Source organism: Ictidomys tridecemlineatus, unplaced genomic scaffold (genome assembly GCF_052094955.1).
Source record: "Ictidomys tridecemlineatus isolate mIctTri1 unplaced genomic scaffold, mIctTri1.hap1 Scaffold_90, whole genome shotgun sequence".
NCBI lineage: Eukaryota > Metazoa > Chordata > Mammalia > Rodentia > Sciuridae > Ictidomys > Ictidomys tridecemlineatus.
Genome location: NW_027526137.1, coordinates 848,920 through 871,408, shown reverse-complemented (window position 1 = coordinate 871,408; position 22,489 = coordinate 848,920).

Genomic DNA, 22,489 nt, shown 5'->3' with positions numbered 1-22,489 from the left:
TCAAGTGCCTCATGAACTATAACCCCCGAAGGAGCACCTTGGGTCACCCATAGTGGGCGAGCACTCCTTTATAGGCCTGTGGGACCTTGGGACTGAGGTGCTCGTGGTGGCCAGTGGACTTAGCATTGAGGAACACTGTTGCTCTCTGGGGGTTTTCTGATTCACGTAAGAAGGGTGCAGCGTGGAGCTGGGTGCCTGGGCTTCCCCTGAAGCACCGGCAGGCAAAGATGAATTGGATCGTGGCTTGTTTTTATGTTTATGGTGGCAATATTGTAATTGTGGCTGAATCAACTGTAAGATTCGTTCAAGGTCACTTGGCACCCAGGTGGCACCTGGAAACAGCACAGTCGGAAAGGACACTCAGCTCCCAGTCTGCAGTCATTTCAATTCACCTCTTACAACCAGATTCTTCCCTGTGTGGCCTGAGGTAGGAATGGTGGTCCGCAGTCAAGGGCAGGACCAATGACTGAAGATCAGAGCAGGGGCCCTGCTCCACATGCTCACCCAGGTCTCACACATGCTGGTCGCCATCTCTGGCTCTGAGCTTCCAGCAGCCACACAGAAGGAACTTGGGGATGGCCAGACCTGCCTTGGGTCTGCTTCCCAGCCTGACGAAGGCAATGTCCCAGCTTCCTGGGGAATGCACCGTCCCCCCCCCCCTCTCTCTCTCTCTCTCTCTCTCTCTCTCTTGCCCACAAATGCAGGATCCTGGAGTCCACAGTCTGATCCTCTGTCTACAGCTGTCCATAGACCAAAGCCCAGATTGGGCTCAGCCCCAGCCCCCAGCCCCTGGGCAAACCACAGGACTCTGCCCTACCTCATTTAACAAATGGCCCTTAATAGATTGGGTTTTTTCTTTGCATGGTTTATCTATAGTAAGTTTCATAGTAGGAGTATGAAAGAAAGTCTCTTTTTTTTGAGGGGGATACTGGGGATTGATCTTGGGGGCACTTGACCACAGAGCCACATCCCCAGCCCTATTTTGTATTTTATTTGGAGACAGGAACTGAGTTGCTTTTGTTGAGGCTGGCTTTGAACAATTGATCCTCTTGCCTCAGCCTCCTGAGCTGCTGGGATTACAGGCATGTGCCACCACACCCAGCAAAAGTCGCTTTCTTTAGATAGCTTTAAAGAGACACGTTTTGCATACGGCAGGGCCCACCCACTGCAAGTGTCCAGGTCAGTGGGTTCATACACCCAGATACACGCAGCCTGGGCTTCTCTGTGTCTCCCTAGGCAGCTACTAATCTACCTTCTGTCTACAGAGTTCACTATTCTGAACTTTTGCGCGACCGTTATCACAGGAGAACATCTTGCAGGTCATCCTTTGTGCCCTTCACTGCCCTGGCCAGAAGTTGCCCAGGGTATGGACAGCTGGCCAGCCACTGCCACAGGGTGGAGGCTCAGGAGCCATCGGGGTGAGGGCAGAACAGCCAGAGGGGAGTAGCAGGAGGAAGCCAGCAGGAGAGGCAGGGCTCAGAAGAGGCCTCGTGCCCTTCTTCCTCCCTCTACTTGTGACAGAGATGAATCCTGTCCAGCCACGCCCTGGACTAGTCGCCTTCCCCTGAGCAGAGTCTTTTGCTCCTCTTCCCTCTGTGCAGGTCCCCTGCAGAAGCTCATTGGCGGCTGCCACAGCTGTGGTGAGCAAAGGCTCCACCCTCTGCTATGGCCCCGGGGCATCTGCATCCCACAGGGTCCACTGGACATGCAAGAGGCTCCATGGGAACAGGAGGCTGTGGCAAGTGGCCCAGCCTCCACTTTCTCTGCCACCAGGCAAGTGGCAGAAGTCTCCCCACGGTGTGGGCTGATGTGAACTGGCTGAAACTGTGGACGTGAGTGTGAAGCGTCTAGCACTGTGCCCGGCACCACCCAATAACTGGGATAAGGCACCGCCCACCCCGGAGGCCAGCAGCCCATCAGAGACAGATGCATGAGCAGCAGCCAGGTTCAGCTGCCCCTCCTCACCCCTACAGGTTCCACATCTGCAGATCCCACCAGCCACACACCTAAACTATTAAGAAAAATAGCTGATGGTGGTGCACACCTGGAATCCCAGCAGCTGGGGAGGCTGAGGCAGGAGGATGGCAAGTTCCAGACCAGCCTCAGCAACCTAACAAGACCCTGTCTAAAAATAACAATAAAAGGGCTGGGGATGTGGCTCATGGGTAAAGCACCCTTCAGGTCAATCCCAATATGTCACCCCACCTAAAAATTTCAGAAAAGTAATTTCATCTATAATGAATATGGTAGGGGCTTTTTTTTCTTGTCACTATTCCCCCTATAATATGGTATAACAACTGGCTATGTAGAATTTATGTTGTATTAGAAAACAGAACTCCTGCAGAGAGGATTTAAAGTATACAGAGGATGTCCATAAATCATATGCAAATATCACGCCATTTTATGCAGGGACTTGGGCATCCCCCAATTTAGGTAGCTGAGTGGGGTGGAGTGTCCTGGAACCAATCCCTGACAGCACAGAGGGACACGTGTGTAATGAAGGCAGACAACCCCAGCCTTGGATGGCAAAGCAGTCAGACCTGGTGCATGGTATCCATTGACTCTTTTTTTTTTTTTTTTTGGTTCCGGGGATTCAACCCAGGGACACTAGGCCATTGAGCCACATCCCCGCCCTTTTTACTTTTGACTTTGAGACAAGGTCTCACTGAGTTGCTTAGAGCCTCTCTAAGTTCCTGAGGCTGGTTTGAACTCATGATCTTCCTGCTTCAGCCTCCTGAGTGGCTGGAATTAAAGGCTTGCGCCCAGCTCCATGACTTTTTTTAAAAAAAAATTTAAATGATGTTGATAGACCTTTATTTTATTCATTTATTTCTGTGGGGTCCTGAGAATTGAACGCAGGGCCTCACATGTGCTAGGCAAGTGCTCTACCACCGAGCCACAACCCCAGTCCCTCCACTGATTCTTGAAAGAACTGGACTGGGCTGATCAGCAGGCCAATGGGTGACGGAGCAGCTCTCCAGGGCAAGGAGGAGTGTGTGCCAAGCCCAGAGGATGCTGAAGCTAATGCAGGACCTTCAGATGACCGGGGAGCCCAGCACGAGGTGGGGACACGGGGCAGCAGGAGATGGGCTCAAATCAGGGTGAGCGTGGAGAGCTGAGGTGCAGCGTGACTCATGGGAGCTGGTGCCCACCCCTCTCCACCTACTAAGTGGGCAGAAAGCAAACAGAGAGCAGGCGAAGCACCCACAACCGGCAGATAAGGCACTCGTGGGCAGTGAGCAAGCCATTCCTGCCTGGACTCAGGCCCCGATGGCCAAATATTTGTCAAGAGCAAGGGGTAGGTGAGGGGTCAAGCATCTCCCTTTGTAAAGACAGCTCTGGGCAACTTGCAGCTGCCAGGGGGCGAACGATCAGAGGCAAGTGTTTTAAAAATGTTATTCACCCAAGCAGAGGCACTGCCCGGTGTCTGCTCACCCGCGTTAAAGTCCAGACATGTCCTGTCTCCCCTGACCTGCACCCCTTCACCATCCCTCCTAACAGGATAGTGCAGCTTCTAGCAGCCGTCACAGGTAGAGCTCTCTATATGGACATTCCGGTGGATTCTGTCCCCAGATGGAAGCTGGGGGTGGGAACTGGGCTGAGTCTCTGTGGTCCCCAGTCCTGACTCAGCATCTCATCAGCTGGGACACCTTAAAAAAATGTGGTGCCCAGCACCATGCCCAGGGCTGACTCAAACAGAGAGAAGCAGGGCTCAGGCCCAGGAGCAGAGGACCCGGCTCTTTGCCCAGGGCCTGGAAACACATTTTCATAACATCAGGCTCCTGGTGATGTTCTGGTAACTCCAGCCCAAACAGAAGAGGAGACAGGTCCTTCCTGAGTGCCCTGCTTTCCAGGGAGGCCTGAGCTCGCCTCTGCAGCTCTGCATATCTCTCTGTGAAAAATGTCACCCTAAAATTTCCTCTCTTCTTGTTTTGGTCTCTACCTTGCCTTGAACATGAGACTAGCTTGTCCCTGTGTGTCCTCTAACTGCCAGGACCCAGAGTCACTGTGAATGGGGGAGCTGTGCGGGTTCTTGGAGGTCCCTCCCTGCCCTGATATTTGGGGATGGAAATCACCTTCTTTAATTCAGTCCAGGGTTGGATGCAGGGCAGAGCTGAAGTTCTGTAAGAACCAAGGACCATGTACAAAACTCTACAAGATGTTTTCAAAGATTTTTTAAAAAATCCCCTAAGGAGATAACTGTTTGGGGGAACTCTCTCTATGTGACCCTCAGGAAGATTCTTTTTCTTTCTGAATTAACCCATGGGAAGTATACTAGAGTGGGTAAGGGTGCGGACTCCAGAGACCAAGTTAGCAAGTTTGTATCTCAGCTGTGTTGATCCTGGGCAAGTTCCTTAACCTCTCTCTTCCCTTATCTAAAATATAGTGATGATGATAATCATGGAAGTTGAGAACCAGGTACAAGTGAGAATTCTATGTGCTTATAACCATTGTCATAGACAAGCAAAGTGTCACCTGTGGCCAGGTGAAAATCCCAGGGGTCTATGATCTCTACAACTCTCCACTTCCAAACTTGCTGAGGGCTGAAATTTAATAATTACCTCCAAAGCATCAAAAAGTGCAAAACACACAATCTCCCACAAACTGAAAGCTGAGAAAAATTCATCTGCCTCTGCAGAAGGAAACGGGTCAGGCATGAAGACATAGGGAGGCCTTTCTCCTAACAATGAGCCTCAGTCCCACCAGGGGAAAGGAATTCTCCAGCACATTCTCGATATTCATCTGCAGCTTCCTTTGCCTGTGTGGCTGAAAGGGCTCTTCATCCTCATCCCCAGCACTTCCCTGCAGGCCTTGGTGACTGAGGTCCATGCCAGGGGCTTGCTGGAATTCTCTGGATGCTTCCCGGGCGGGGTTCACTGGACCCTATCAAGATCTCTGCAGCAGAGACTCCTCTCCAACAGGACAGGCTAAGACCTCAACCAAAGCCGACCCCCACGCCTGGCTCTCCACCCCACCCTGGGAGGCCCCTGCAGGCAAATGCCACCAGAGTGAGAAGCAAGAGGAACTGGCCACAGCACTCAGACCCTGCACCCAATGCTGAGCCATGCTGCCATTGGGCCAATAGGCAAAAATCATGTCCCCAGGGAGGGAAAAGAGAGATAGTCTCGCCAGATTAGTGGCACGTGTGGACGATCCAGGCTGCCTGGTGCTCCGGGCAAGGCAGGGAGCTCTCCTGAGACCTCCAGGAACAGCAGCCCCAACCAGCTGCGGACTCTGCTCTCACCCAACTAGTTTATCAGTCAAGGGTTATTTCAGTGCCAGGGGGAGGTATGTGTGGGCAGTTTGTCTAGCACAATCACTGTGTGCTCTAGGAGAGACCAGCGGCCTCACCAGCTCCAAGGGCGATGGCTCACGAATCCTTCTGCGTGTTCTGTGGAAGACGGGTGGTTTTCTTCTGTGAGTGTGCATGCGTGTGTGATTTTGATGTGCGAGTTGTGCATGTGTGGGCATATGAGCTGATTTGTGCAGCTGTGGGTGTTGGGTATATGTGTGTACCCACATGTGCATGTATTCTTGTGTACAGAGGCTGGTTAAAGAGGAGCCACCATGGAGGAGGGACATGGCCTCACAGGATGACAGACTCTGAGACCAGGGTGAATGCAGGGTGTCAGGTCACAGAAGAACACAGAAAGGGGAAAAACAAGACCCCTAAACAGCGAAGCCTTCCCATGGCCCTTGGCCTGCCCACCCATGATAGGTCCAGAGGGAGGCTGAGGGCCTCTCTCCCTGTTGGGAGGGGAGGCTGAGAGGGCAGGAAGCAGACACCACAGGTTTCTCTAGTCCTTGGGAAGCCCACCTCCCAGGTATGGAGGCACAGGTCTCCTGTCTAGTCTGGGCAGGCCTCCTTCACCCTGCCACTCAGTCATGCACTGGACAGACTCCAGAGTGACCACTGTGAGCCCTGGGGACAGGCACACCCAGGGAGATAAGCCTTATTCAATGACACACACGGAGGGCAGACCAGTCTCCTTCCTCTCCTCTGCAGACTCGCTGCTGGTCCCCACAGGAGCAGCACTGGGTGCACCAAGGGTAGATTCAGGCTTTGGTGAAAGTGTCAGGGCCCCAGAAGGACCAGCAAGATGCTCTGCCCGGGACAGGAGCAGAGTCCAGGGATCTGCACTGCTGCCCTGTCCCTGATGCTGATCCCATGGGAGGGAACTGGGGAGGAGGTCAGGTAGCTCTGTGTAGAGAACCCCTCTCCCTCTGCCCTCTGGAAAGGCAGGTTAGTGGGGGTCTGACCTCTGGGCTGCCCCTGGGACGAGCCCTGAGCATACTCAGGAGGCCACCGAGCTCAGCTTACCTGTGTCAGGGGCTCCCTCCTCCGACCCCTTTGGTTCCAGGCTCCTTCCTTTCAGAGGGACCCATCATGATGACCCAGGTAGGCTTAGACAGTGTCCCTTTATCTAATCTGAAGTGGACAGCAGGACTTGGGGGATTTGGGTCTGTTTGTAAAAAGCGGGGTAGAGACTTGGAATTCCAAGAAACCGAGGCCAAGTTCGACCTGCAGTTCATATTAACAGGTGACCGTTCTGGGCAGATCCCTGTCCAGGCCCGTAGCTCCACCCAACCTCCAGCCCCTGGGAAGCCTGTCCCAGGGCACCAGCCACCACAGAACAGGCGACAACTGACTTCACAGCCACCCCCCCACACACACCCCACACTAGCTACAGGACATTCATTAGCTCCCAAGTGAATCAAAATGCCTCTCGGATCCAGGTCCTCATTTGGATGGAAAATTTCGCCTGCCACACCTCTACCTGCCAGCTTCAGCCAACAAGATAAACAGAAACCCGGAGTTTCTGTGAAAAACACAGGGTAAGCCACCTGGAAAAGACAAAATCAGTGGAAACACTAGACCAGAAAGCTGCAGCTTCAGTGCAAGAAAAACCAAAGGTATCGACAGGAGTCACCAAGCCGGCTGGAAATGTGGCCAGCAAACACACAGGACAGTGTGCCGCAGCCCTGGGAGACACTGAACACTGGGCGGGCGCTCTTCCTGAGGGTCCCAGGAATACCCTCTTGGGGATTGGTGACCGATGTTGGTTGCACCCCTCTGTCTGCCCCTGAGGCCAAGGACTCCTCTTGTGACCTGTAAATGTTTGCCAGGTGGGAGACTGGGTGGAGGGAACCCGTGGGGCTGGCCTGCAGGGCCACCTCTGGCAAAGAAGCCTCCCCTCGGCCCCCACGGCAGTGGACATGAGTGAATGCTGGGGCTGGATTTCCGGGGCGTCCGGAGACCCACCACGGGTGGTTCCCTTCCTGCCAGGCCCCTAGATCTGACCACACCTGACAGGGAAGGCAAGCGGGGAGGTGAGGGCAGGCTTCTGTGCCAGGGCATGCCCATCCCAGAGAAGATGCCCGTCCAGACAGGCCCTGCACTGCCACCCATGACAAGTCACTTTGGAAAGGCTAATCCCTGCCCGTGGTAATGGGTTCCTACACCTGGGGACAGGTGCAGCCATCAGTCTGACACTGGGAACCACAATGCTGCCCCACCCATCCCACACCAGTCTGGCTGAGTGGCACACAGAGCAGCGTAGCAAGCGCCTGGTCCCCGATACAGAGAAGACAAGATGGGGCAGCCACTGTGCCTTCTCCTCAGCTGCCCCATCAGGCTGGCCAGGATGGCCCTCAGCCCAGCTGTCCCCTCTTAGTGCAAGAAGGACCACTGGGAAGGTCCTATAGAAAGTGGTATCTGAATGGGACAGGGGATGGAAAGAACAAGCTGAGTGTCCTCAGCAGCCCCACCAATCCCAAACCTCACCCCACCTTGCCTTGCACACTTGGCCCTGAGAGTGGCACACAGGGCCACCTGAGGTGCCAGGTAGTGGTGGGTGGGCAGGTTGACCAGTGATCCCAGAGCACTCTGGCTGGACTGAGGGAGTCCTAAGACCCACAGGGGCTGGCTCCCTTCCTGCCACACTCCTAACCTAACTGTGCCTGACCTGTAGCCATGAGCTGCAGGACGCATCATCCTAGTGGTCTTGGTCTGTGCAAGTCACTCTGTGATGTTCACATAATGACAGACTCGCCCATGGAAGGGTTTCTCAGAACGTACAACTGTCCTCGCACAACTGTCCAAGAACCCCACCATAGTCCTTGAGGTGGGGCTACTACAGCCCCATCTTATTGGCATGGAAACTGATGCACCCATTGCCTGCATGCAGACAAGCTGGCCTCAGAGCCCAGGGTCACCCAGGGTCACCTGTCGGTCACCTAGGGTCCCACCGGCAGTTTACCAGAATAGTGGCATCAAGGAGAGAGACCAGCCCCCTTGTCCTCCCTGGCTGGCAGCCGCCGGGGCGTCTGGACAGGAAGGGCAGGCAGAGGAGGTGGCTCCAGGAAGCTGGCTTCTCCCTGCCCCACCCTCCACCTGGACAATGAGCCTCCATCAACTCCCGGCCTTGGAAGGAAAGGAGTAGTACCTCACCCCTCATCTGCAGGCACAGGGTTCCTGTCCTGGGACGCAGTCTTGACCCCTCACCTGCCCCCACCCACAGGCCAGGGATGTCATCTTCCTCCCTTTCTTGGGGTGCTCACGCCTCACAGCCCCTCTAGGGACCTTCCAGAGTCAATCCAGCAGCTTCACGGGGACTTCGGTGTCTCTCCCAGTGTGTCCTGGACACCCTCACAGGAATCTGAATTTCAGGTCAACTGAGAGTGGCCATGTCACCCCACCTCCCTCCTCCTACTCTCCATGTGTGTGGACCCATCATGGTGGTGACGAGCTTTCCTTTAACTTGCTACATGTTCTCCCCAGGCCCAGGCCTCACTGCATTAAGACGACTCCACGCTGGGGGGTGTGTGGTCCCACAGGGACATCCATGAGGAGGCAGCGGGGCACCCTGAGATCCAGAATGGTAGAGAACACTGGGTGGTGCCTCTCCACCCTGGGACAGCCTGGGGCAGCTGGAGGCCCAGCAGGCGCTCTAAAAGCCGGGCCTCACCACCAGAATGTAGAGGCATCTTGGACCCACCATGATGCAACACCAACAGAGACCTACTCCATTCTCCATGCTCCTCAGAACCACCTAAAACCAGAGGAGGTCAGCCACATGACCTGGGTTTCCTACTTCAAGGCCATGGGTCATTGCTACCACCATCCTCACACCCATCCACACCAGGGGACACCTGCAGGAGGATCTCTCCCACCATTGCCTGTCCCTGGAGACTGTGGGCCCAAAGTGCCATGTCCAGAGACTGATGGTTCAGAGAGCAGGAGGAGGCCCCAGACTGGCTCATGTCAAGGTAGAAAGCACCCAGACCCTCCTGCTGGGCAGAGGGGAATCCATTACACTCAGCCCCAGCCCCTGTCTAGCTCAAGACGGGCTGGCCCTAGGTGGCCCCGTCCCAGCCCCTTCTCTCAGGGAGGATGCTCTGGGCCCAGAGCAAAGCCCAGCCTTCCTGAGGTCCTGAGAACTGGCATGGACCGGCGGCACCACTGCTCTCGCAGTCTCCTGGCTGGTGTAGTGGGTGGAGATGCCAATGGTCACCCTCTGTTCTTGGCCATCTGAAACTTGAGCACTCTCCTCCTGGCAGCAGCATCCCGGGTCCTCCCACTCTCTCCTGAGAGCGGTCAGCAGAGGGGGTGCCTTCGTTCTCCCACAGCCAGAGCCTGTGGGGTGACTTGGGAAAAGCATTAAGGCAACCTGTTGAAGTGTCGCTGGGCCATGGGGCAGCAAGCAGGCAATCCCACGGTGGCCACACTGAGTTTCCAGAGAACAGCTCGAAGTCCCTGACTCCTGATCAAAGCAGGCCTCGGGTTCTTGAAAAACTAGAAAGTCACTTTTCAAAGCCAAGATCACCCTCACCCCGCCCCGGCACCAGAGACCTCTGTCTATAATTCTCCCTTCCTTTAGCAAAGACGTAGGAAGGAGAAAGTCGGGCAGCACGGGACTGTACCCCTCCCTGAATAGCCCCATCGAGGGGCCCACGACAGAGGCCAAAGACCCCGGGCTGGGAGCCAGCGAATGCAGCAGGAAAGGTCATCCCAGCTGCTGTCCTGTGCTGTCCAAGTAGGGCCAGTCCGACTCCCTGGGGACCACAGGCCAGGCTCCTGGCTGAGGCCATCAGAAAATTTCTCCTGGGACAGAGAATCCATGCCCTGGACCCATGAGAACCCCAAAACACCTTTTGAAAAAGCCTGAGGGTGGCCTGGGGGCAGATGACCACTCCCACTGAACCCTGAACCCGTGTGTGTGTGTGTGTGTGTGTGTGTGTGTGTGTGTGTGTGTGTGTGTGTGGCGAGGTGCAGGGCTTATCACTTGCAGATTCTGGGGCCTAGTGACTCAGAACCTGCTGAATGTGTTTTTGATTAGGGCGGTGGTGTACTGGTCAGCTTCCCGTGGCTCTGAGTTTCACTCTCTGCAAGGAGAGAAGGAACCCAAGCCCTGCCCAGGGTCCTTTCTAGAAGACAACATCCCTCTTAGGTGCCTGGATGGGACAGACTTGCCATCACAGTAGGATATGCTCCAGGGACCCTGGGGACCTGGTGACCTGGGCAAGATTATCCTTTTATGAGCCTCAATTTCCCCCAGTTCTGAAAATTAGGTTTCATGATTGGGCATCTTGTCTCCTAGGAGTCAGACTGCCTGTTCAATGAAGCCAGAGTGTGGACCACCCAAGGGAACTCTGCCATCACCTCGAAACCCCATCCTGGCTCTGTGGAGCACCTCTTCCCCAGACGGAGGAGCATCCAAGACTTGTCTGGTCACTCGCAAGTAATAACAAGACCCTCTTCATTTTGGATCACAAAACAGCTCTGGTTTTAGTAATTACCTTAGAAATTAAAGCTGCAAACCAATTCCATGGCTCCCCTATCCCTCCTCTACCTCCAAACACGGGCTGGCTTTCACCCATGGACGGCTGACCGCACCTGTTCTGTGTGCTCCTGGGGCATGCGGGAGGGAAACACCCACCCGGGATGGAATTCCTAGTACACTCTCATCCAAGAATGTTCTCTCCATTCTTTCTTTGCCAGCCTGCCTACAGGGAGGAGGGAGGTAGGTCAAGGGTCTTGGCAGTGTCCCCACGGACTTCCTTCCCACGTCCTGAAAGGGTGGAGGTCTCTTCTCTCAGAGCACTTTGTGGGAGAAGTGGCCTCCTGGGGTCTTGGCATTCCATGGGAGCCTCCTACCGGGCAGTGGCCATCTGGGCGTCATGGCAGCCCTGGCTGGGAAGAGAGAAGAGAAAGCAGACACTATGGCTCCGAAAAGAAGCATCCTCAGTGGGTGGGGACTTTTCTTTCTTGCAGGGGAGGAGGCCATAAGCAAGGCCTGGACATCTCACCCCTGGGATCCAGGGGGATGCCATGACCCCACTGCCTGGGGGTGCTTGAAAAGATGGGGGCACACTGAGAAGCTGGGCCTGCTTCCCACTTCCTGTGAGGACCTTGTAGCCTTCAGAATCAGGAGCTCTGGGATAGGGGTGCTGAGCCAGGGGAGCTTGCCAGTCCCACCCCTGCCTGCTCCAGTGGGCAGTCCCCTGCCGTGGGAGTGGACTGCAGCTTCACCCTGCTGGCCCCAGACATTTGCACCTCCCAGGCAGTGGGGTCATGGCATCCTCCTGGATCCAGGGATGTCAGGCCTAAGAAACTGAACTGTGACTCATCATTGGCTTGATGCACTACAAAATTAAAAATAAGGAAGCGTTTCACATGCGACAGGTGAGCGAAAATTACAAAGTCTGATGCTACCAGAGGGGGTCAAGGATGAAGAACAATGGGGACTTTCATAGGCTGCCTGAAAGAGTCAGAGAAGGTCCAGGTCTAGCCTGAAGCTTATTTATATAGTTTTTTTGGGGGGGAGAGGGTTCTTTATAAATAATTCAAAATTAGGCAGAGTCTTGGAAGGAGCCTGGCAGGTGGAGGAGGTGCTGAGCTTTCTACTAAGTCCCCTGCTGGGGTGGGTGAACAGGGATAACTCTTGGGGACTGTGGATACATAACACCTGGGAAAACAGATTGTGTGCCCCCTGACCCAGCAAGATATATCCTCCCTGCATTCCCAGAAAAATTTCTGCAGCAATTACAAGAAGGTCTTGCCAGTGTTGTACACAACAGCTAAAAGTGGCAAACCAGAAATAGCCAAAATGTTCATCAAGAGAAGAATCCATAAAGAGCATCAACATGTGTAAACCTCAAAACATCATGTTGCAGGGTTTGTGCAGGATGCTGCTGTCATTTACAACACCAGGCTCATTGTCATAGTGCAGCCTGATGAGCTTCACCTTCAGCCTAGGGATATCCCTGAGGAAGAAGAAAGGAGAGAACAAGGTAACAAGGGGCCATCTAGCAGGCTTAGACACAATCGTATAAGCTTTATTTCCTTAACACCAAGAAACTAAGCAAAGCATTAGCTTTGACAATTATTATTGTACGAGGGACTGAATCCAGGGTGCTTTACCACTGAGCTGCATCCCCAACCATTTCTGTGTTTATTATGAGACAGGGTCTTGCTGAGTTGCCCAGATTGACCTCAAGCTTATGATCCTCCTACTTTATCCTCCTGGGTTGCTGAGATGATCAGCGGGAACCCCCGTGCCTGGCCAAACCGAGTCATCTTAAATCAACCAGTTGAGTGGTGTTCAACATGTTCCTAGTGTGGTGTAGCCATTGCCTCTATCTAATTGCTCCCCAATTTCCACCTCCCTGAGTACCTGAAAAACCACCAGGATGTGTTCTGTCTCTACAGATTTACCTCTTTGGGATACTTTATATAAATAGAATCTTACAATCTGTGACCCTTTCACTCTGAATACAGATTTTTCCCTCCCTCCCTCCCTCCCTCCCTCCCTCCCTCCCTCCCTTCCTTCCTTCCTTCCTTCCTTCCTTCCTTCCTTCCTTCCTTCCTTTCTACCAGGGATTGAACTCAGAGGCACTTAAACACTGAGCCACATCCCCAGCCCTTTTTGATATTTTATTTAGAGACAGGTTCCCACTGGGTCCCTTAGGGCCTCCCTAAATTGCTAAACCCGGCTCTGAACTTGCCTTAGACTCTGGGGATTACGGGTGTGTGCTACCACACCCGGCTTCTGCATACAGTTTTCAAGGGTTCCAGACAAGAGCTGCTTTCAAGGTTGATCAATTCTGTAAGATGAATCAGAAATGCATTCCTTTCAATTACTGGATAATTTTCCACAGTACGGATCTATCCTAAGTTGTTTATCCAATTCATCCATTGATGGGTACCTGGACTGTTGGCCCCTATGGGTCATTGTGGATAGGGCTGCTAGGAACACATGTGTACATGTACTTATTTGAGTCCCTGGTTTGAATCCTGTGGTTAGGTATGTAGGGGTGGAATTGCTGGGTCCTAGGGTATTTTTTGAGGAACCACCAAACTGTTTTCCACGGTGTCTGAACTCTTATATTTTCAGAAACAATGCATAAGAGTTCCAATATTTTTCCATGCCTCAATCAACCCTGTTATTTTCCACTTTCTTTTTGTTTGGAAGTTTTATTGAAGGCCTTGCTGCTGGACCCATTTAAACCAGAACAGCCAGTCTAATGGTGTGAAGCAATATGCCCCATGGCTTCCATCCCATTCCCCTGGTGACTAACATGGCAGAGTATAATGTGTGTTTGTGTGTCTGTTCAAGTCATTTGCCCATTTTCTAGTTGGGGTTTTTGTCTTTTTTGTTGAGTTGCTTCATAGTCCACAATTTAAGGAAACCCTCCCAGGGGCAGCAGGTGCCTCTCAGACCCTTTTCTTCTCTACTCCTTCCTCACATCAAAACACACACAGCTCCATGTGCACCATCCATGCAGAGGAAAACCTGAAGGGTTAGTGTGCACCTCTTCTCCATCCCCGACAGCAGCGACCCAGCCTCTAACACAGAAAGCAAGAAAGAAACTCAGAGGTAGAGTAAGATGTCCAGGGCCTCCAGGGAAGTGACAGCTACAGGGGGAGAATACAGAAGTGGAAGAGAAGCAATTTCTAAGACAGCTGACAGGGAAATGGTATGAACCAGGGGAATTTATTCATTCTAGAAACTTCTACTACTGGTAGGTGATAAAACCAGGCTAGAGGACTAAGTTTAACAGAAGGTTCTCAGATTTGCCCCCCTCCCAACTTTGACCAAAGATGGCCGTGATGGGTTGGCTGGGACCCTCCTCCCCACTCCCCTACAGATTAGATCTTGCTGCCTGGCTGGGCTGTTCCTACCCTCAGGGGCACTCCTGCCCCCCTGCTGAGCCACTAAGAGGAGGCCAGGGAGCCCTGGGAGTTTGTCCCTTCTGGGAAGTCAGGGCAAACCATTTGCCTTCACTGAGCCCCATAGGACTTTGAAGACCCTAAGTCACTTACAGGACATTCAAGAGACACTAAGACCTTTTTTGTTGACAAGCCTCTCTGCCCATTACATCGCACCAGGAGACATGATTTCTTAGGGTTGCAAAGCTCTGCCTTTGTAAAGCCCTGAAGGGAGGACTCACTCCTTAGTCCTGGGTTCCAGACAAAACCTGCTCATTTTCAGAAGTCCAACCTTGCACAGACAGGAGACGGGAAACAGAAGCTCCCAGAGGAACCTCATGAAGGAGGAAAACCCAGTGGGTATTCTCAGGCCTAGGCCAGACCCAAGGGGCCTCCTGAATGGAGTCCATGTGCCTGGTGCTGTTGGGGGTTTTGCCAGATAATTTGGAATGTGGAAAATCCCCAGGTGGCACCAGAGCCAGCTAAAGACCCCTCAGACCTTGAGCAACCCCCTCCCAACTTGGGGCCTGACTGTCCCTGTCTATAAATAGTGGGGCTGGGCTCAATGGTGTCCAAGATTTCTTTTAAATATTATTTCCATGGTTCTGGCTATGCCCAGGATGTGAAGTCAATCTGGATGAATGATATCCCTGCCACGAAGCAACTGGGTTTCCCATGGCCCCCTCTTCCAAGTCCTTCAAGGATGACACGGGCCTCCTCTCTTCTGTGTAAACACCTCCCACCATCAGACAAGAAGCTGGGGTCCTGCTCTGAACCTTTCAGCTTCCCACACTGTCCTCCTTAACCAAGCCTCTGGCTTCTGCACCGGGTGGTACAAACAGGAAAAGGTCTCCCCAACTGCCAACCACACCCACAGAATTAATAAAGCACACGCCTCTCCCCCAAAATAAAGCACCAGAAGCCCTCAGGGAATTGATGCCGCTGGGGATCTAAAGCCTAGCAACACAGTGACACTTACCAGGAACCCACAGTGAAAAGATCTTTCCTGCAGCCACTGGGGCTGCTCAGTCCCTTCAGCACAAGGTGGGACCAGCCGTAGGTGCTGAGCCTTCTCCAGCCCTCAAGGTCAGCCAAGCTGTGGGGACTGGCTCCCCGCCCTCCAGGGGAGAATAACTATGGAGCAAACGCTGGCCTCTATTTTCCTAATTCCAGGTCAAATTTGTCTCACATACATTCATTCGTCGGAAACTTTAAAGAGTCCAGAAGAGAATAATTCGGATTCAGTTTCTCTTAATCTCTAAACTTCGGTCGGCAATACTAAGGTTTCTATTGCTGATTTCTTTCTTTTCTTTATTTAAACAAAACCTTGTCCTTTAAAACACTCTTAGCATCCTTACAAGGACTTGGTCTGACCACAGGGCAAAGAGCGGGGTGAGTTTTCCCTGCACAGCCAGGCAGAGCAAACTGGGCGCGCCACCCTGAAGACCCAGCACAAGGAGACCCCGCCAGGCTTGCTCCCAGCATCTGACCTGGGGTGCGAACTGTCATTGGTCTAGAAGGGAACAAAAGACTGGGCGGTGGGAAGGACTTTCTGAGGGTGGCCCCCTCACCCTGTCCGCACTACCTTGACGCTCCAGGGACCCGCGCAGCTTCCAGCTTGGGCCTCGGATAGCTGCACAGTGCAGCCAGAGAGCGGACTCGCGGAGCCAGGGACCCGGACCTGATGCCGGTGTTCCACCCAGGGCTGCCACCTCTCTGTCGAGAGCAGGATCCTTGGGGCGCTTCGAGCTTTGCACGCCTTGCAGGTGATCACCTTGCAGGTGATCGCAGTCCTTTGAGAATGATGGCCACCAATAGTCTGGTCTCTTAATCCTCCCCTAAGGGACCCCTCGAGTCACTATTGCTTTAACTCTTTAGTTGGGTCTCCATCTTTCCGCTGGGTGTTTTAATGTGCAAGACCTCCTCGTCCTGGTTCACGGTGGGGCGGGTTCCCGGTCCTGACGGCCGCTCTAACCTGCTGGGTCTGCCTGGGAGTCAATGAGATGGCTCTGGCCATGGATAGATCCCTTCTTGGGTGGTGGGAACCTAGCAAGGGGAACCTCGCACCCGCTCTGCCCTGGTCCTCTTGATGCAGCCGCTGTGTCTGAGTGAGGGCAGGGCTTGTTCTCACCTGCAGCGGTGCTGGGCAGGGTCACAGTGAATCCCCGCGGCAAAAAGGAGCATTGATAGAGATTGGAGTGGGATGACCACTCACCTCACCCCAAGAGCTTTGACTCTGTTGACCCTCGGGTTGTTTAATGTTTTTATCGTTTGTTCGTTGTTTTGCATTTTTTTCTTAACAATTTTGAAATTCTTATTTGCTTTTATTTTTAAATAAGCATCACACTCCCCTAGTTGCCCATTTAATTTATTATTCTCAGTATCACTGCTGAGTTTCCTTTACAACCGTGATAACCTGAGGCATGCCAGGAGGCAGTGGCGTCAGCTTTCAACTCACACCCTACCTGTACCCAGGTCACTTCCCCCTCTAGCAGCTCTATTCCCTTTCCAGCTGCTAGAAAGAGAGGAAAGGAAATTCCTTCACTTGTTTTCCAAAGCAAATGCCCTCTCCCTTGACTTATGAAAGGGACCAGGCATTTGAAATGAGAAAGTCCCATTCTGCCTTGGTGAGCCTCTTCCGGGTCTTCCACCTTGGTGTCTTGGAACTGGCAGGACCTCTTTGGCTATGAGGGGCTTCAGGGTTTTCTGGGGCCCTCCCCTCTTGTCCTAACTTATGCTGGAAGTCTTCCAGCTTGTAAAGTGGACCTCATGGCTCCGAAGAGAACATCTTCCTCCCAAGGAAACTGTAGACAATCCTGAAAGCCAAGTGGCCACAGAAAGTCACCCAGGGCACAGGATGACAATAACCCTCCAGCAAATCCGGCCAGAGTGGCTTAGCAATTTCTCTGTGGTTTATACTAATTGGAAACTCACACAAAGCTCCTGCCCACTCAATACTCAAATAGCTGTGTTTTGGTTTGGTTTGTTATTTCACTACCTCTTTCAACCCTTTGTTGCTAAAGTCCTTCATGCTTGGGCCAGTGACTTTGGGGGAAAACCTGGTTCCTGGTGCACCCCACGACGGAGGCTCCAAAGAGCCAGCCCTCCCTGGGTAAGGTATGGGTGGAGGAGTCTCTGAAAGACACTACAGAGGATTAGGAGGGCTCCTGGGTCCAGGACAGGAGGCTTGTCCTTATCTGGTGAGCCTTCATTTCACCTGGAGTCCTTTGCCTGATGCTCATCTTCTTTTCCAAACTCAAAACACTGGAATGTCTCCTGTCCCAATCCCCACTGCCATTTCTATCCCTGATGCAGTATAATCTTGGCAGTCAACCAAGGACCCAGCCCTGTGTTCTGTTCTCAGTAAATATTTCCCACTATCAGAAGGCCCCAGTCTCATCTGGGCCAGGTGCCCAGAGAAGAAGTGGAACAACCCGGGTTGAACATAAAGAGCACTGGCAAATCTAGATGGGCCTCTTCACTTGACAGCAAAGCCTCCCCAGGAAGTTCTGGGCCCCTCCTGATGATTTGAGAGGTTTGTATTTGTAAGAAGTCTAGGATCTCAACTTGGTTTCCAGCAGGATATGAAAAAAAAAAAAAGACCCACTTCAGCCAGCAATTCTCTGCAGGGGCCTGAGTCTTCCCAATAGCACAATGGGTGTGAATGCTGCGGGTCTGGTGTGAATCTGGGCTTCCTCAAATTATCTGATGGCCTAGGGCAGGTTTCTACCAAGTAGAAACTGGAGGTCGATTGCTGTGCAGCTGAGTCAGGAAAAGGTCACCTCCAGCTTACCTGTGGGTAGGGAGGGAACAGATGGGAAAGTGGGACGTGTTCAGGGAAAGACTCATGGGGTAGGAATTGTCGATGAATAGCAGCAGAGGCAATTTGGTTTTGAGATCAGTAAGAGGACTCTCTCTTTATGGATGAGGTAACAACCTCAGAAAGGTTAGGCAGCTGCTTGTGGAACTCAGCCTTGAACATGAGGCTGCCGACCTCCAAAGCTGTAAGCACTTGATTGAAACCATGCTTGAGATGGGCAGACGCCCTGTCAAATGCCAAGCTCCATACATCATCAGGTGTGGCTCTGGCCCTTGCTCCCTGGAGCATCTATATGCTGCTGACAGGCCCTGGGACCTTTTTTCCCCTGACAGGGGACATAGGAAGGTGGGGTCATTTCTTCCTGGTAGGGGTGAGAAAGCTGGGAACATGCCTGCTTCAGAGCTACCCAGAGCAGTGAATTAATTTCCACGGATGGCATGAGACACTGAGGACCCCTGCTGGGAGGATGGGGTAATGCAGCCACAGCTGCCTTGACCCTAGATGTGGAGAGGAGACAGCTTTACCAGGGCCTAAGCACCCAGCTCTGCCACAGCTACTTAGCCCATGTGATCTCGTTTGGTCCCAGAGTCTCTCTGGTGGGTGTCACCCCACCATCCAGGCTCAGAGTGGGTGGGAGTATGTCCAGGTCACGTGGTGGCCAAGAAAAGCTGTCCTCTTGAATCTAGCAGGCAGGCTGCCCCACTCCTCTGTGCCCATTGTACTATGCCACAGACTTGAAAACTAGAAGTGGCAGTTGTTCACCAGAGGGCTGTCCTCTGTTGGCCCCAGGGGGTGCCATGTGCCCTGCCACCACTATGGACAACGAGCCGCAGAGTCCCTCTTTCTTCTTTCCCAGCCTCTCTGGGCTCGTGCTGTCTAGTGCTCTGGCATTCTGAGCACAGAGCTGGGCTGGCATCGTCTGGGAGTCTCCAGGAAGAAGGCAAGTCCTTCTCCTCTGGAGAGTTCCATCTGAAAGGGATGTCACACTCGTGTTGGTGGATACTTGGCCAGGCCCCTCTTTGGCTGGCTGGGTCTGCACTGGGCCCTTTCCCTGTCACCATAGGCCAAGTACCAAGGGGTGGCATCTTAGTCTGTTCAGGCTGTTGTCACAAACTGGGGAAATTATAAACGACAAAGATTCAAGTCCAGGGAAGGCACTGGCAGATTTTTCTGGGGAGGCCGACTCTGGTTCTTCTCTCCGATGGTGCCTTCTTGCTCTCTGAGGGGTCTCTGGCCTCTTTTACAAGGGCACTCATCCTATACTTTGGAAGGGGCTCCTCCCTGTGACCTAATTACTTCCCAAAGGCCCCCCTCCTGATAGAACCACCTTAGGGGTTAAATTTCTACACATAAATTTTTTGGGGGACACAACATTCAGACCAAAGCAGCTGGCACAGAGACTAATCCTTCTGCAGTAAGTTGAGGTGGGAGCAGTTTGCAGCAGAGTCCCCACTTCTGGGCACTTCTAGGGTGGCAACTGTGTTCCTGCCCTGCAGATGCAAACTGAATAGAGGTCCCCAGCCTGCATTCCCTCATGAGTCCAAGTTCAGTTTGCGCTGGGCAAAGAGGAGCCCATAGAGGAGGGTGGACATCACCTTGGCCTTTATGAAGTGCATTCTAGGGTCCAGACATAATAAATGTGTGCTGTTGTTTTGTGCTGGATGTGGGGTCAGGGAGCCCCAAGAGAATCAACCAGCATAGCTCGTCCTGGCTTAGGGCTGGGTGCTCGAGGAAGGAGGTGCCCTATAGCTGCTGGGCGGGGGCGAACCAGGTGGTGGGGAGAGAGGTTTCTGGGTTTCTGATACAGGAACAGACAGCCCCTTGGCCCTCATCTCCTGGGGTTCCGGGGGCACACGATGTCTCATGCTACACGCCTGAAAGATTACATAAGGACACCAATAGGTAGAGTCAAGCCAGGCAGTGAAGAGGAGAGAAGGCAAACGTGAGCAGATGGGAATCCAGGGCAGAGGAAGAACTGCGGCCAGGGCTGGTGCTGGCCAGAGAGACAGGGGGCCCACAGGCTACATTGAATTGGGGTGTGAAGAGGAGAGGGAGAAGGGATGCCAGGCCCAGGCAAGGGTGCAGAAGCCGGGGAACAGGAAGCCCTTGACCCATGTCAGGAGCAGGGTGGCTGCTGAGAGGGCTGGAAAGAACTGGGCAGTTCTGGGCTCATGGAAAAGAGTCAAAAGTCCTCGGGCAGGAAGCACAGGTGGCAGGCACTGTGTGGCTTCCCTCTAGCTAACCCAAGGGCAGCTGTCGCAGCTCCTGCCAGCTAGGAGATGGTCCTCACTGCCCAGGGTCGGGGCCCAGCACCTCTGCATGGCAGCTCAGCACCCGCCCAGCAAGTTGCACCAGGAATTTGGCCCAAGTTGACTGAAACCTCAGGAAACGTGAACTCCACAGAGCAGGTGGGGCCAGTGAGTCCTGGGAATGCAGTCCTAGCAGGTTTGGGGCTAGGCAGGGCCTCCTTTTCTTGAGATTTCACTAACAACACCCTCAGATAGCCTTCACCACACAGCAGGCCTCCTGAGATGCCCAGCTGGCTGCTGAGAAATACCAGAAGTGAGCAGCCACGCCCCAGAACCAGCCTGACCCCAGGCTTCTCCTTCTCAAGCATGTACTTGGGCCTTTCTCTAAAACCCTCTGGCTCTGGAACTGCGTGACCAGGGGCCCACCTTCTAGAGAGACCATGTTGCCCTTCGACAGTGGGGGACCTCTGACCTCGCCCTTCTGCCACCGATGGTGACCGTGGACACTCTTGGACTGTAGATTTTTATTTAGTGTTCCTGTTTTCTGTTGGAAAAAAATACTCCCATGCTTGGAAAGCAGCAGAAGAGCACTGGAGGGTGCCCACCCCTTCTTCCAAATCAGGGCAACTGTCTCATCTCTGTAGGTGGTGGTGGTGGTTTTTGTTGTTGTTATTATTATTATTTTAGAATTCATGTAGAGATGGATTCATTCATTCTCTGGACTTCTATTTCCAGGAAGTGATACATCCATTCATTCAGCCTCCAGGTGAAGACCCTCCAAAGCTGCCTGAGCACAGGCCACCAGGCTGGGCATGGAGGTGCCTTGGGAGCCTGGGAGGTGACAGCAGGGCCAGCACACCGCAGGCATTTCAGGGTGGGGGCCATGGAGCCCTGGCGGAGGCTGGGGGAGTGCCCCTTTGGGGAGGTGCCAATGTTTCCTCAGTCCTGAATCAACTTGGAACAGAGTTCAAAGAAGCAAGGAGGTGGTACCAGCCCAGAGGTCCCTGAGTTGACCCACCAGCCCTGGAGATATGGAATGGCATGAGATCAGAAAACAGTAAAACCATAAATCTCAACCAAAGCAGAATCCAAACTTGCTGCAAAAGAATGGAATGTTCTCCTGGGCGTGAGCAGGAGCTTGCTCCCTGGTCTCTGGACACCCAGTGCTGAGTGCACGGGGAAGGCAGTGCATGCTCACTAAAGGACAGGGAGAGAGGGGAAAGCAGGCAAGGAAAGCCCATGTCCCCCCGGGGTTTCCTAACCTCCTCACTCTTGTCACCAAGTGTGTTCCTTAGTGATTGCTCCTGACACAACAAATAGGTCAGTTCTCCCAGCTCTAGGGCCTAAAGAGGCAGGAAGAGCTCCCGGCTGCCCCGGGGCTTGTTCTGTGGCTCAGAGCAGCCGAGCTTGAAAGGAAGGGAGGGGCCTTGTCCTGACCCCCTGGATAGCAGAGAAGGCCTCCAGAGGTGCACCCCAGAGGCTCATGGGAGTGGAAGCCCAGGAGGTGGGGGGCCTACAAGGAGAAGGGCTGGGGCCTCAACTGACCAGCCATTGCACCACCGAGGTGATTCAGACCCACCACCTCTGCCTCACCTTCCAGATCCTGCACCCCCTAGACTCTCTGCAACCCCAGACCCAAGACCAGCCGTCCTAGCAATCAAGTGACAGGCGTTACGCTGAGTCCCATGATATGAGACTGCTTCATGGTGGTCACCTCAGGCTGACTGAGCACGAAGGAGACCTTGCAGCTGTCTCACTGGCTCTTCCCTTGGTCCCCTGATCACTCCTCTATCCCATGAGGTAAGCTGAAGGAAAGGGCTGAGCCTACAGATGGACATGGCCACTCTGGGCCAGTGAGGAGAAGGACTAGAGAGACAGGTGAGGGCAGGGCTGGGCTCACGGTGGGACATGATTGGGTTCTGCCCTCTGCTGGCTCTGTGTGGGTTGCATGGTTGCCTGAAGCCGGTTTCCTGTGCTCATGGGAAGGTAGTGAAACCCGGATCTCAGGACGGCAGTGGGGTGCGTGTGGAGTCGTGCTGTGGTGTCTTTCACGTTCTGGAACATGGTGGGGTGAGTCTCATCCTGGTTTCTCTCTCCCTGTGGGGCAAGAGGGGGATCATGGGTTGTCTGGGCTCACTGAGTCACCTCACCTCCCACAGGTGCCGTGGCCGCAGCACAATGGCCAGGGCCCCTTTCCCTAGAGGCGGC